The sequence below is a fragment of the Melanerpes formicivorus genome, unplaced genomic scaffold, assembly GCF_026170545.1.
Source record: "Melanerpes formicivorus ecotype bairdi unplaced genomic scaffold, bMelFor1.0.p_v2 SCAF_44, whole genome shotgun sequence".
Lineage (NCBI taxonomy): Eukaryota > Metazoa > Chordata > Aves > Piciformes > Picidae > Melanerpes > Melanerpes formicivorus.
In genome coordinates this window covers 1,551,419-1,565,571 of record NW_027142396.1, presented here as the reverse complement: position 1 = coordinate 1,565,571, position 14,153 = coordinate 1,551,419, and the positions used below count along the sequence as shown (strand labels likewise).

General features: G+C 42.9%; 1 long non-coding RNA gene across 1 annotated transcript; it reads right to left on the bottom strand.

Annotated features, from left to right (window-relative positions):
* Positions 1-1,148: 1,148 nt before the first annotated feature.
* On the bottom strand, positions 1,149-10,314 carry LOC137451435 (uncharacterized). Its single transcript, XR_010989828.1, has 3 exons — positions 10,203-10,314; positions 2,348-2,414; positions 1,149-1,314 (listed from the first exon to the last, which is right to left on the bottom strand). It is a non-coding gene; the product is annotated as an uncharacterized lncRNA (long non-coding RNA).
* Between the last annotated feature and the right edge of the window lie 3,839 nt (positions 10,315-14,153).

The following is a 14,153-nucleotide window of genomic DNA, read 5'->3' as shown; positions in this document are numbered from 1 at the left end:
AAGAAATCAGAATGTGATTTAATTATTGACGTGAGTAAAGCTACTGCAGGTCACATTAAAGTTTCCAGTTGTACAGACTGTATTTGTTGTTTTCTGGTTTGATAGATCTGTTTCGCCATTTGCAGGGAGAGACTAATGCATGCCTCTTTCAGAAAGCATTATTAGTTTCATCAAAGAAATATGAGGTTCGATTTTTTGTTCTGTTGTTTAGTACAGATCTGTTGTGACACTGTACAGAAATGGTTCCCCCTTGTGAAAAAAAAAAGTGACAAAACCAAAACATGAAAATCAATTTTAAAGTATTTTGTGTTCAAGAAAGAAAGTATTGGAGATCTGAAGTATTTCGATTTTCATAGGAAGGCTAAAGTGAAAGTCTCATGGGATTTAAACCCAAACCCACATATCCAAATTTCTGAACACTGAGAAAGGTAGGAAATAATCATTTTTCTTCATTCTCTGAGCCTAAAGATACAGCAGGGCTTCAAACAGACTTAATAGGTGCAGCCTAGAGGGTTTATTTAAAATTCTTGAACGGAATAAATTGAGTTGCCTTTATTAGTTGTCTTTATTACTGAACAAAGGAAAGACTGAGGAACACTCTTTTGTTCCAGCATTAATAATATCTTATTAAATTTATGATCCTCAGAAAAAAGCAAACAAACAGAACACCCAAACCCAACCACCAGACATCTTATAGATGGTCTTTCCCACAGCAACTACAAAAATTTAGTCCAACACATGCAAGACCAGTCTTCCCTTTCAAATTAGTGATGTGCATTCCTGTATTATGACTGCCTGACTGTAAGAGTCCCTCTTGGGAAGAGTGCCCTTGAATCCCCTTTGGTGCTTTGCCTTTCAAAGACAAAACAGAGTGGTTTATGTTGCTGTGCAAGCTGAAAAATGTTGGTACTTAGATACATTCTTTGACACTTCACACTGTGAAGCTATTACTAATTAAACAGTCTTGTTTTTATCAAGTTTGTGAACTTCATGAAAAGTTTAGGAAACAGTGTCTACATTTAATGCAAACAGTCTAAGGTTAGAGGTTAGGTACTTATTTATTCACAAAGCTCTGAGCTTTCAGTATCTTTTAATTCCAGTTCCCTACTGGATAGCTTGAGCTTGTTTAAGATTTTTTTTTCCCCAATTGCAAACTTTAGAAATTCTCAACACAAAATTAATAATCTCAGCATGGTGCATTTCTCTTAATGCTTGATGTTTATGCTGCGTGACATGAGTTAATATCGAGTCAATGATAAGTTCAAGCACAGTAAATGCCTCAGAAGGGAGATGACTGAATCATTTTGGTGGAATCTGTTGGTAAAAACATACATGTAATACACAAGGAAGACAAAGAAAAGGAGGTCAGTGAAAAAATAAATGGGAAACAACAAGGAGAAGAGATTGTAGCATAGATCAGAGATTCAGTAAATACAGACAGACATCACAAAGAAAGCAAAGGCCAAGGAATTTTACCCATAAAGGGAAGGACCTTCAAATCACTTAGAACATGCAGCATTTTCATCTGTTGCTACTGTAGGACTATTATCCATAAGCCTAGATTTATGTAAATGTCTTCTTTGGACAGAGCAATTCTGGGGCACTCATTGCTTATGTAATTCCAGCTTGCAAAATCAGTCATCTGATTCTTGTCTTGAGTTTTAGTAGAACTCCTTTTAGCAAGCTAGTGATGGATTTTGTAACATCTGGGGAGGACAGGTTCAAAGCAGAATCAGGTGGTGTGCAGTTTATGTGTATAGGCTGATCTACTGACCATGAGATTTAACACATGTAAGTGCCAGGTTCTGCATATTGGCCAAATTAACCCCATGCAGTGCTACAGGCTAGGGTCAGAGTGACTGGAGAGGGGCCAGGCAGAAAGGGATGTAGGGGTACTGGTTGATAGTAGGCTGAACATGAGCCTGCAGTGTGCCCAGGTGAACAAGAAGGCCAATGGCATCCTGTCCTGGATCAGGAATAGTGTGGTCAGCAGAGGCAAGGAACAAATTGTGCCCCTGTACTCAGCACTGGTTAGGCCACACCTTGAGTGCTGTGTCCAGTTCTGGGCCCCTCAGTTTAGGAAAGATGTTGAGTTGCTGGAATGTTGTTGTACTGAGCAAGCACTCCTGGCTTTGGGGGGCAGAAATGGGAGCTAATGAGCATGGAGTCTGTGTGGCTAACGAAGCTGTCGTGACCAGAGAAACAGCTTCTGACTCTGAAGCCTTGCTTGGAACGGATCTTGTCAGGCTTGGCCTAGAAAGAGGGGCAACAGCTAAAGAATGTAATAGTTGCTGTGTTGGAAGAGCACGGACAAGGTGGAAACTACTATGAGGATGGGAGTTCATACCATACATTCCAAAGTGCATTTTTGATTGTGGAAACGAAGCCTGGGTACTGGAGACTTCTGGAAAGTACTGGGCAGCAGAAAAAAAAATCACTGGTCAGTTTATCATTCACAGCAAACCTCTTATAATCACTTTGTAGATGAGGCACAAAAGCAGAGATTTATTGAATGATGAGAGCGGACTCAAGGGGCCTCCAGGTAACAATAGGGTAATTAGCATAATATCATATGACTAAACAGCTCCTGCTCCACCACCACCATTTTTGTACCCATACCAGGGCCAGGGGCAAAACCCTCAACCAGCCAAGATACCACCCAGAGGAACTCAGCTCCAGTAAGAAGACCCAGCCAGCACCCACGGAGGATATTGGAGTGGTCATCAATTGTCTTCCTACCCAACTGGGGGGCCACTAGGCCCCCCAGCCTTTGTTGTCACCACCACCATCACCCAGTGTGCAACATGGACGCTCACCAGAGATGAGAGGAGAGTCCTCTAGCCCAGATGGGCTCAGTTTAGGGTTTCTGCCTTTTCTGGGGGAGGATTAAAAGGGGAGTGGGCGGGGAGGGCCAAGTGGCCACACCTGGCGGGGGGAGGAGACTCCAACAGAGCCCAGGTGCTCTGGGATTTGAGGGGAAAAAGGGGCAGGTGAGAGACTTTGAGGGTGTCAGGTAATGATAGGACTAGGGGGAATGACAATAAAAAAAAAAAAGAAATGGGTAGATTCAGTTTGGATGTTAGGAAGTAATTCTTCACCATGGGGGGTGGTGAGACACTGGAACAGGTTGCCCAGGGAGGTGGTAGAAGCCTCATCCCTGGGAGTTTTTAAGGCCAGGCTGGATGTGGTTCTGAGCAACCTGATGTAGTGTGAGGTGTCCCTGCCCATGTCAGGGGGGTTGGAATGGAGTGATCCTTGAGGTCCCTTCCAACCCCAACAATTTTATGATTCTAAACCAATTTTGCAGTTTAAGCTGGATGTTAGGAAGAAATTCTTCACAGAAAGAGTGATTGACCATTGGAATGGGCTGCCCAGGGAGGTGGTGGAGTCACCATCACTGGAGATGTTTAAAATAAGACTGGATGAGGCAATTAGTTCCTTGGTTTAGTTGATTAGATGGTGTTGTTTGATAGGTTGGGCTTGATGATCTAAAATGTCTTTCCCAAACTGGTTAATTCTGTGATTCTGTGTCCAGAGAAGGACAACAAAGCTGGTGAGGGGTTTGGAGCACAAGCCCTCTGAGGAGAGGCTGAGGGAGCTGGGGTTGCTTAGTCTGGAGAAGAGGAGGCTCAGAGGAGACCTTCTTGCTCTCTTCAACTACCTGAAGGGACATTGTAGCCAGGAAGGGGTTGGTCTCTTCTCCCAGGCAGCCTGAGACAGAACAAGAGGACACAGTCTCAAGCTGCGCCAGGGGACGTTTAGGCTGGATGTTAGGAAGAAGTTCTTCACAGATAGAGTGATTGGCCATTGGAATATGCTGCCCAGGGAGGTGGTGGAGTCACCATCACTGAAGGTGTTTAGGAAGAGACTGGATGGGGTGCTTGGTGCCATGGTTTAGTTGATTAGATAGTGTTGGATGATAGGTTGGACTTGATGATCTCAAAGGTCTTTTCCAACCAGGTTTATTCTATTCTATTCTATTCTATTCTATTCTATTCTATTCTATTCTATTCTATTCTATTCTATTCTATTCTATTCTATTCTATTCTATTCTATTCTATTTCAGCTTTTGGTTAAGTGAATAGAAGCTGGAAGAATGGTAATGCAGAGATAGTTCTTGTTTCCACACCTTGTTTTTACTTTCAAATTTTTTATATTTATAATGATAGTAGAAGTGGGGTTTTGGGGGGGTTGGGTTTTTTTTTGGTGTGTATTTCCTTTTTTTTTGTGTTGTTTCATTTTTGTGTGGATTTTTAATATTTTTTTTTTTTTCCTGGAAGAAAGAGCTGTATGTCACAGGGATGCGTGTCAAGAATACATTTTAGTGTATCTACATAGGCTTATCTCCTGGTCTCCAAAGCAGAAAAATGTGAATGTTGTTAATCTGTAGTAAGACATTTCTTATATCTAGTATGAGATCCCCAATGTACACTGAGATGTCCTCAGTCACATGCATAAATCAGGGTGTTCTCTTCAGCAACTGCTTATTTTTCAATGAAAATTTTTGTATCATTCATCTGCTTACTGTTTTATTTTGCTTATTTACTTTTTCCTACACTATAAGCATATTCACACCTTCAAAATGATGGATAAGAATATTCTCTCAAAACATCTCATCAGTGTGTTTGAAATCAAAGCAGAATTTGATCTTTTGCAAAGAAGGGTGAAATATTTTTTTTTTTCCTACCACAGCAAAAGTATCATCAATGAATACATGTCAAGGAGGATCTCTTCAGTTTGAAACTATTTCACAGTATCACAGTATCACTTAGGTTGGAAAGGACCTCGAGGATCATCGAGTCCAACCTATCAACACAGACCCCATGACTAGACCATGGCACCAAGTGCCACGTCCAATCTCCCCTTGAATGCCTCCAGGGTCGATGACTCAACCACCTCCCTGGGCAACCCGTTCCAATGCAGAATGACTTGTTCAGTGAAGAGCTTCCTCCTCACCTCGAGTCTAAACCTCCCCTGGCGCAGCTTGAGACTCTGTCCCCTTGTTCTGGTGCTGGTTGCCTGGGAGAAGAGGCCAACTCCCTCCTGGCTACAACCACCTTTCAGGTAGTTGTAGAGGGCAATGAGGTCACCCCTGAGCCTCCTCTTCTCCAGGCTAAACAATCCCAGCTCCCTCAGCCTCTCCTCATAGGGCTTGTCTTCAAGGCCTCTCTCCAGCCTTGTTGCCCTTCTCTGGACACGTTCAAGTGTTTCAATGTCCTTCTTAAACTGAGGGGCCCAGAACTGGACACAGGACTCAAGGTGCGGCCTAACCAAAGCAGAGTACAGGGGCACAATAGCTTCCCTGCTCCCGCTGGCCACACTATTCCTAATGCAGGCCAGGATGCCATTGGCCTTCTTGGCCACCTGGGCACACTGTTGGCTCATATTCAGGTGGCTGTCGATCAGCACCCCCAGGTCCCTCTCTGTTTGGGAGCTCTCCAGCCACTCTGACCCCAGCCTGTAGCTCTGCATGGGATTGCCGTAGCCAAAGTGCATCACTCGGCACTTGGACTTGTTGAATGCCATCCCATTGGACTCTGCCCATCTGTCCAGTCGGTCGAGGTCCCTCTACAGAGCCTTTCTACCCTCTAACTGACTAACATCTGCCCCTAACTTTGTGTCATCTGCAAACTTGCTGATGACTGACTCAACCCCTTCATCCAGATCATCAATGAAGATGTTGAAGAGGACAGGGCCCAGCACTGATCCCTGGGGTGCTGCCAGCTGGATGTGGCACCGTTCACTACCACTCTCTGTGCCCGGCCCTCCAGCCAGTTCCTAACCCAGCACAGAGTGTAGTGGTCCAATCCACGGGCTGACAGCTTAATCAGCAGTTTGCTGTGGGGGACGGTGTCAAAGGCCTTGCTGAAGTCCAGGTAGACCACATCCATAGGCCTCCCCACATCCACCAGATGGGTCACCTGATCATAGAAAGAGATCAGGATGGAGAGGCAGGATCTGCCCTTCCTAAATCCATGTTGGCTGGACCTGAGCCCTTGGCCATCCTTCAGGTGCACAGTTATTGCCGCCAAGATAATCTGCTCCATCACTTTCCCTGGCACTGAGGTCAGGCTGACTGACCTGTAGTTTCCAGGTTCCTCCATCCGACCCTTCTTGTGGATGGGGACCAAGTTGGCCAGTTTCCAGTCATCTGGGACCTCACCGGTGAGCCAGGACTGGAGGAAAATGATGGAGAGTGGCCTAGCTAGCACATCTGCCAGCTCTCTCAGCAAACTCATCTTTGTACAAGGTGCTCAGGGTAGCATTGTTCTAAATATAAGGGTAATTGTGATGGGCTATGCCCATCCTGGAAGCAGGGGGGGAGGGCTTGTGAGAGCTTTTGCCCTCGCTGGAGGGTGTTTTCCCCCCTGGGAAACTAAGTTAGTCTGTTCCACCCCCTCTCCCTGCCCAGCAAGGCTATACAAAGGAGGATATTAGAGCCATTAGCTATCTTTGGGCTCTGCCTTTGCTTGGACGAAGACTGCTGGTGGCTCCCTGCTTCTCTGCCACGTGGTCAGGCCTGATCCTTCTCCCTGCTGCCTCCACACCTCTTCAGAGAGACTGATTTTGTATTCTTGTTTTTTTTTTTTTCTCCCATCCATCCTTGTTCCTTGCCCTTGTGAACCTTACCTGTTACATAAGCATATATTGTTTAATGAAAATTCTTTACCTCCAAGCTGACTCCAAATTATTTCTTGGTGGATTTTCTCCGTCCTTTTCTTTTCCCTCTCTGTTGGGAAGGAGGAAGGGGGAGCGGGGAGGGATTCTCAGCCTTGTCTCCATCTGAGCTCTTAAGTCCCAGTTAAGGCTCAAACCACCACAGTAATGGTTGCTGTTTTGGATAAACAAAGACCAGCATCTTTTACAGACTGCCCACAACTTTGACTTGGATACAGTGAAGTCAGCCCAGAAACTAATGCCACGTCTTCATGTTACTCTTCATGTGCACTCTAGCTTCTTTAGAGGGAAGAGAAATCCAGTCAAGTGAGATCTGGCTTATGGCACTGACTGCTGAGGTCAGGTATTGCATTGCTTGTCTCCTCTCCTCTTGCTACTAGAAATTTAGGTCTTGAACCATGAAAGCTGAGGCACATGTTTCCTCTAGGGCTTGGAAGAAGAATTGAAAAGGTAATGAAAATGTTTGCTTGGAATGCATACAGACTCAGTAGGCAGGTCATGTACTTTGAACATCTACTTCACAATAGCAAATCTCTTACACCCTTTCTGTAGAGTAACACTTATCTCTCACATAATTTGAAGCATGAAGTGGTCGCTTTGTCATTTGGTTCAGCACAACAAAGCAAAGTGAAGGGTCATTGTTAGACAGTTTCTTGGCATAGGTACATGTCATAATTCAATGGCTTCTGGTAGCCAAATGTGAATTTAGCTACACAGGCAGAGGGCCCTTTTATCATTATTCTGTGGAATACTGTAGATTATTTCCAAAGAAAATATGCCAGTACAGCTGTTAGGCTGCTGATAACTTGTCTTTCATCTGTAAAATCATTTTTAGACTTGGTGCATGCCTTGAACATGAGCACTACATCTTTACTACACTGCAGGATTCATTTGAAAGTCTGCTGCTGTAGCTTGGACAGGGTACAGTTGAATTTTAAGGGCTTTTTTGTACTTATGCAATGATCTCAGAGGACAGGCGTCAGTGGTAGGATATTTGCATAACAGTTTTCAGAAATAGTAGTAAAAGTAAACATTGTAAAAGCAGGGATAAAAGGAACATGCTCAGCTAATATCTCCAAAGTAAGCAGATATTCATCACATTTAACAAATTCATTTACAGAGAGGTAGGTGGCAAAGCAAGAATTCAGATCTCGGCGTCCCCTGGGTTCATGCTTAGTGCTTGAACTGAAAACAGAGCTCTGTTATCTCAAGCTAGAAAACATGCTTTCAGATTTTACCCACACTTTTTACTAATATTTTGGGGTGATGTTTATCTCTAAAGAACCATATGATCTTAATTCAGAGAGATACTTAGTGCAGCCTTGAAAGTATACTGCAATCTCTAATTGATCAATGCAGTTTCCAAGGTGTGAGTACTGATTAAGAAAAAAAAGAGAGAGAAATGTCAATAATAACATGATGATTTTAACTTGGATAGGGGCATTGCCATGTTTAGATGAGTGGATCATGTTAATGCTAATGGAGAGTATGTGAGGGTTTAGCTTTCTCCTCGTTAAAACATTTCTGGAAATTAGAATTTGGAAGAGAAGAGAAGAGAAGAGAAGAGAAGAGAAGAGAAGAGAAGAGAAGAGAAGAGAAGAGAAGAGAAGAGAAGAGAAGAGAAGAGAAGAGAAGAGAAGAGAAGAGAAGAGAAGAGAAGAGAAGAGAAGAGAAGAGAAGAGAAGAGAAGAGAAGAGAAGAGAAGAGAAGAGAAGAGAAGAGAAGAGAAGAGAAGAGAAGAGAAGAGAAGAGAAGAGAAGAGAAGAGAAGAGAAGAGAAGAGAAGAGAAGAGAAGAGAAGAGAAGAGAAGAGAATTAACCAGGTTGGAAAAGACCTTTGAGATCATTGAGTCCAACCTGTCATCCAACACTATCTAATCAACTAAACCATGGCACCAAGCGCCCCATCCAGTCTCTTCCTATACACCTCCAGAGATGGTGACTCCACCACCTCCCTGGGCAGCCCATTCCAATGGCAAATCACTCCTTCTAGGAAGAACTTCTTCCTAACATCCAGCCTAAACTTCCCCTGGCACAGCTTGAGACTGTGTCCTCTTGTTCTGGTGCTGGTTGCCTGGGAGAAGAGACCAACCCCCACCTGGCTACAACCTCCCTTCAGGTAGTTGTAGAGAGCAATAAGGTCTCCTCTGAGCCTCCTCTTCTCCAGACTAATCAACCCCAGCTCCCTCAGCCTCTCCTCATAGGGCTTGTGCTCCAAACTCCTCACCAGCTTTGCCCCTCTCTGGACACTTTCCAGCAAGTCAACATGCTTCCTAAACTGAGGGGCTCAGAACTGGACACAGTCCTCAAGGTGTGTCCTAACCAGTGCTGAGTGCAGGGGCAGAATGACCTCCTTGCTCCTGCTGGCCACACTATTCCTGAGGTAGTAAGAGTTGCAAAATTTTGTTATACCTACCATACTGTTATAACTACCATACATACTGAAGAAAAACAGTAGATTTTTAGAGTTATGCCCAAATTTTATAATTATTCACTCCTATTTCTAGTAGGCAAAAATCTACTTCTAAGAATTTATTTTATGTTATTTTATTTAATATTTTATTTTATTTCATTATTTTATTTTACTTATTTTTTTTTTTTTCATTTAATTTAATTTATTTATCTTAAGAAGCTGAGTTTCTGAGGTCCTGGTTTCTTGTATGTCGTACAGGTTACAAGTTAAAAAAATCTGAGCTGCTCTAACTCCTTGTTTGTGTGTCCCTAAGTTGCCAGCAGAGCTCTTGAAGCATTTTCAGATGCCTGGAGTGAGGCAGGGGCTTGGCATGGAGAGCAGTAAGATGATACTTATGAGAAACCACATTCTTGTAGAGCAAAGAATGATCTTCCTTTCTAAAAGAATTGTCTCTCTGCCCAGATAATTAGTCTGAGCTTGAAACAGTGGGAAAAATAGTACACCCCTCTTTTTGTGTCTGATTGTTCGCTTTACTCATGCAATGATTTAATGACACAGAATCATGGAATCATAGAATCAATAAGGCTGGAAAAGACCTCACAGATTATCAAGTCCAACCTGTCACCCAAGACCTCATGACTACTAAACCATGGCACTAAGTGCCATGTCCAATCCCCTCTTGAACACCTCCAGGGACAATGACTCCACCACCTCCCTGGGCAGCCCATTCCAATGGCTAACAGCTCCCTCTGTGAAGAGCTTTCTTCTCACCTTGAGACACTAATGTTTTCTTTTCTGGTAACCTGGAAATTAACTTCTTATATTTTCAGCATGGGAATGAATTCAACAGCTGCCCACATAAGAATTACCTTAATGGTCTTTCTGTTTGGGCATGTAAGGATATGGATACAAAAATCCAGTACCTTTCTTAAACATTGGAATAGTGTGCTCTCCTCAGATGACATTTCTCAGTGCTCAGAGAAGCTGCACTTCCCTTTGTGAAACAGTTTGAGCTAAGCTACAAATGGCTCTGTCTTTCATTTTGGTCTACCCGTATAGTATTCTCTTGGTCTCAAACACGCAATAACCAATGTGGATATGTGTCATCTTACCTTAACATCAAGGCTTTGCAAGCTCATTTGAGTGGACAATAACATCTTGTTTCAATATTTGCTGGATAGTCCTGTAGTATGGTCTAGGATTTGCCGCTCCAGCATAGGACAGGATCCTGCGAAAAACAAGCAAACAAACAAAACCCCAAACCCAAAATGTGTCCTGATGTCAAAATGATAAATCTAAAGATTCAGACAAAAAATAATAAATAAGGTCTTTCAAAGTTGTGAAGATGGACGGAATGTAAAGAGACTGCACATGCAGCCAAACAAAAGGATTCCTTTTTAACTCGTGTTCTTTTCAAATATATTTTAATCAATATTTCATTGGAGTTTTCAGCTCCAAAGTCATCAGGCTCACAATAAAAGACTAAGAATTGATAATGTTGTGGAACCCCTAGACAAAACACGATTATAATGCTCTAAATGGCAACCCTGCTAAAACGTGTCTGACATGACGGTCATTGCATCAGACATCCTTATACTCACTTTCAGCTTGGTTGTTGCATAACCATTATGGAGTCCAGCAGAGTTCAATCGTCTCCAGTGTAGTAGTGTTTCATACATGTTACACAGGCATGGATTACTGCTAATGCAGCACACCTTTCTTCTGCATCACTGCTCTTTTGATTATTCTGAGGACTCCTGACAGAATACCCTACAAGTTTTTATAATGTATGTTTTGTGCAGATTGCATTGTGCAAATGTAAATCGGCAGCAGAGTGTAAGAGCTGTAATGATGGAATAAACTGGTATAACTCACAGAGGTCAGCTGTTGCTTGTAGCAATGGGGAAACGAAGTTTTTTTTCTGAAGGTGCCCAGAACAAAGGTTCTGATATTGTTGTCCTTGAATCACTATTGATCTTATGGACGTCACTTTCACACATCCATTGATTTTTATTCTATGCTGTTTCTCCTTATTTTTAAATTCTACTAAACTGCACTCGAAGATGGCTAAATGCATTCAGCACTTTCATAATATCTGCTTACTCACTTGGCCACAGGCATGCTACCTCACCGTTAACAGGAGTAATCATCCACATAATTGAAATCAAGAAGGAAGCTGTCCTGCCAGATGTTCTCTAAAAGGTATTTCTCCTTAAGAGGGTGACTAATCTCATCCAGCATTTGCCATGTATGAGGGAGGAGTCTAAAGTAGTTGTTTATGTTCTGTTTATGAACAGAGAAAAGATAAGAATCTTTTAGACATAGATTTCTCAGCTTCCAGAAGTGCTTGTTACTCTCCACTATTTACCCTAGATACTGAATTTTTAAGCAGTTACAATTAGGAGAAATAGAATAGAATAGAATAGAATAGAATAGAATAGAATAGAATAGAATAGAATAGAATAGAATAGAATAGACCAAGTTGCAAAATACCTTTGAGATAATAGAATAATAGAATAAACCAGGTTGGAAGAGACCTTCAAGATCATCGCATCCAACCCATCAACCAATCCAACCCACCTAAACAGCTAAACCATGGCGCCAAGAACCCCATCAAGTTTCTTCCTAAACACCTCCAGTGATGGTGACTCCACCACCTCCCTGGGCAGCCCATTCCAATGGCCAATCACTCTTCCTAGGAAGAACTTCTTCCTAACATCCAGCCTAAACCTCCCCTGGTGCAGCTTGAGATTGTGTGCTCTTGTTCTGCTGCTGGCCACCTGGGAGAAGAGACCAATCCCCACCTGGCTACAACCTCCCTTCAGGTAGTTCTAGAGAGCAAGAAGGTCTGCCCTGAGCTTCCTCTTCTCCAGGCTAAGCAACCCCAGCTCCCTCAGCCTCTTCTCATAGGGCTTGTGCTCCAAACCCCTCACCAACTTTGTTGCTTTTCTCTGGACACATTCCAGCAAGTCAAAATCTTTCCTAAACTGAGGGACCCCAAACTGGACACAGGGCTCAAGGTGTGGCCTGACCAGTGCTGAGTCCAGGGGCACAATGACTTCCCTGCTCCTGCTGGCCACACTATTCCTGATGCAGACCAGGATGCCATTGGCCTTCTTGTCCACCTGGGCACACTGCTGGCTCATGTTCAGCCTACTATCAACTGGTACCCCCAGGTCACTTTCTGCCTGGCCGCTCTCCAGCCACTCTGATCCCAGCCTGTAGCACTGCATGGGGTTATTGTGGCCAATGTGTAGAACTTGGCACTTAGATGTGTTAAATCTCATGCCATTGGACTCTGTCCATCTGTCCATCATTAGATGTCACAGGGACTTGTGCGATGACACTACAATGTGACATGATATCACTTGGCCAGCTTCTCAGCTTGACCAAATAAAAAACAGTTTAGAAACATGAGTCATTAAGTCAAGCTACCAGAGCACAAAGATCAAGGCAATATTTTCAAGACTTCTTAGAAGCACTTGAGGACCTGTACTTAATCTGTGAGAATACATAGATCCACCTTTTTATTCCCATTCTTCTAATAGAGACTGTTGGAAATCTCATGTCGTAGTTGAATTTGAAAGGATAACTTACCTTTTAATTACTATTGCAGTCTCATTTTGAATCGATAGCCTTAGGTTTTATGCCCAATTTTTATTTAGAATAAACCAAACCAGGTTGGAAGAGACCTTCAAGATCATCGTGTCCAACCCATCAACCAATCCAACCCACCTAAACAACTAACCCATGGCACCAAGTACCCCATCAAGTCTCCTCCTGAACACCTCCAATGACGGCGACTCCACCACCTCCTTGGGCAGCCCATTCCAATGGCCAGTCACTCTCTCTGTAGAGAACTTCTTCCTAATATCCAACCTGAACCTCCCCTGGCGCAGCCTGAAACTGTGTCCTCTTGTTCTAGTACTGGGTGCCTGGGAGAAGAGACCATCATCCACCTGTCTACAACCTCCCTTCAGGTAGTTGTAGAGAGTGATAAGGTCACCCCTGAGTCTCCTCTTCTCCAGGCTGAGCAACCCCAGCTCCCTCAGTCTTTCCTCATAGGGCTTGTGTTCCAAACCCCTCACCAACTTTGTTGCTCTTCTCTGGACACATTCCAGCAAGTCAACATCCTTCCTAAACTGAGGGGCCCAGAACTGGACACAGTACTCGAGGTGTGGCCTAAGCAGTGCAGTATACAGGGGCTTCTTCTTGCTTCTTGTATGCTCACCTTTGCTAAGCCAGTCTCATACACTACGATTTGCTATAATGTCATATGTGAAATAAAGCTGAATTTTAAATTATTTTTTTTTAACATCTATCTGAGAAATTGCCTCTTGGCTCATATCTGCTTTAATGGCTCAGGTATCTCTGCTTTATTTCATAATGTGGATATATTAAAAAACAAGGCATACTGATTCGTTCCAAGTGTCTAATTGGAGCGAGGAGCAGTGACTAAGCTCTTTTGCATGTCAAAGTTCTTTGCACCTTCAGAATGGTTTACTTGCAGGACTGGGTTTGAATTTGCATTTCTAGCTTAGTCGAGGTATTCAGAATTTATCTGTGTGCTTTAAACACCATGCTAATATCCTCTATTACTAAAAGGAGTTCAAAGCAATGAAACTTTAAATACAAATCCCTTGAGCTATTATGTAAGTGTCATGTATTGCACAAAATTTAAATTAAGCAGTAGTAATAGGGAAAAGAAGTTAGGCATGGAACAAAGACATTTTGTATGTTAATTATAAATGTATTTCCTTGTGTATAGATCTGCAAAGTTTCTTTGGAAAAGGAGTTCATCCCCTACTTAATCCAACATTGACTTCAGCTGTAACTTGACTGTCTGTGTAAAATTCAGCTTTATGTTCTGGGGTTTCAACATATTTCTATTTGGCACAAGTAACTCTGCTCTATTTCTAAATGCCTGTATAACAGTGTACCAGATTAATACTTTACTAACCTAACACATAAATCATAGGAGATTTTTGGGTTTCTGTATTCTGTATCTCTGTTGTAAATAGTTCACAGGAGATTTAGATGGCAAATAACTAGCAAGAAGAAAA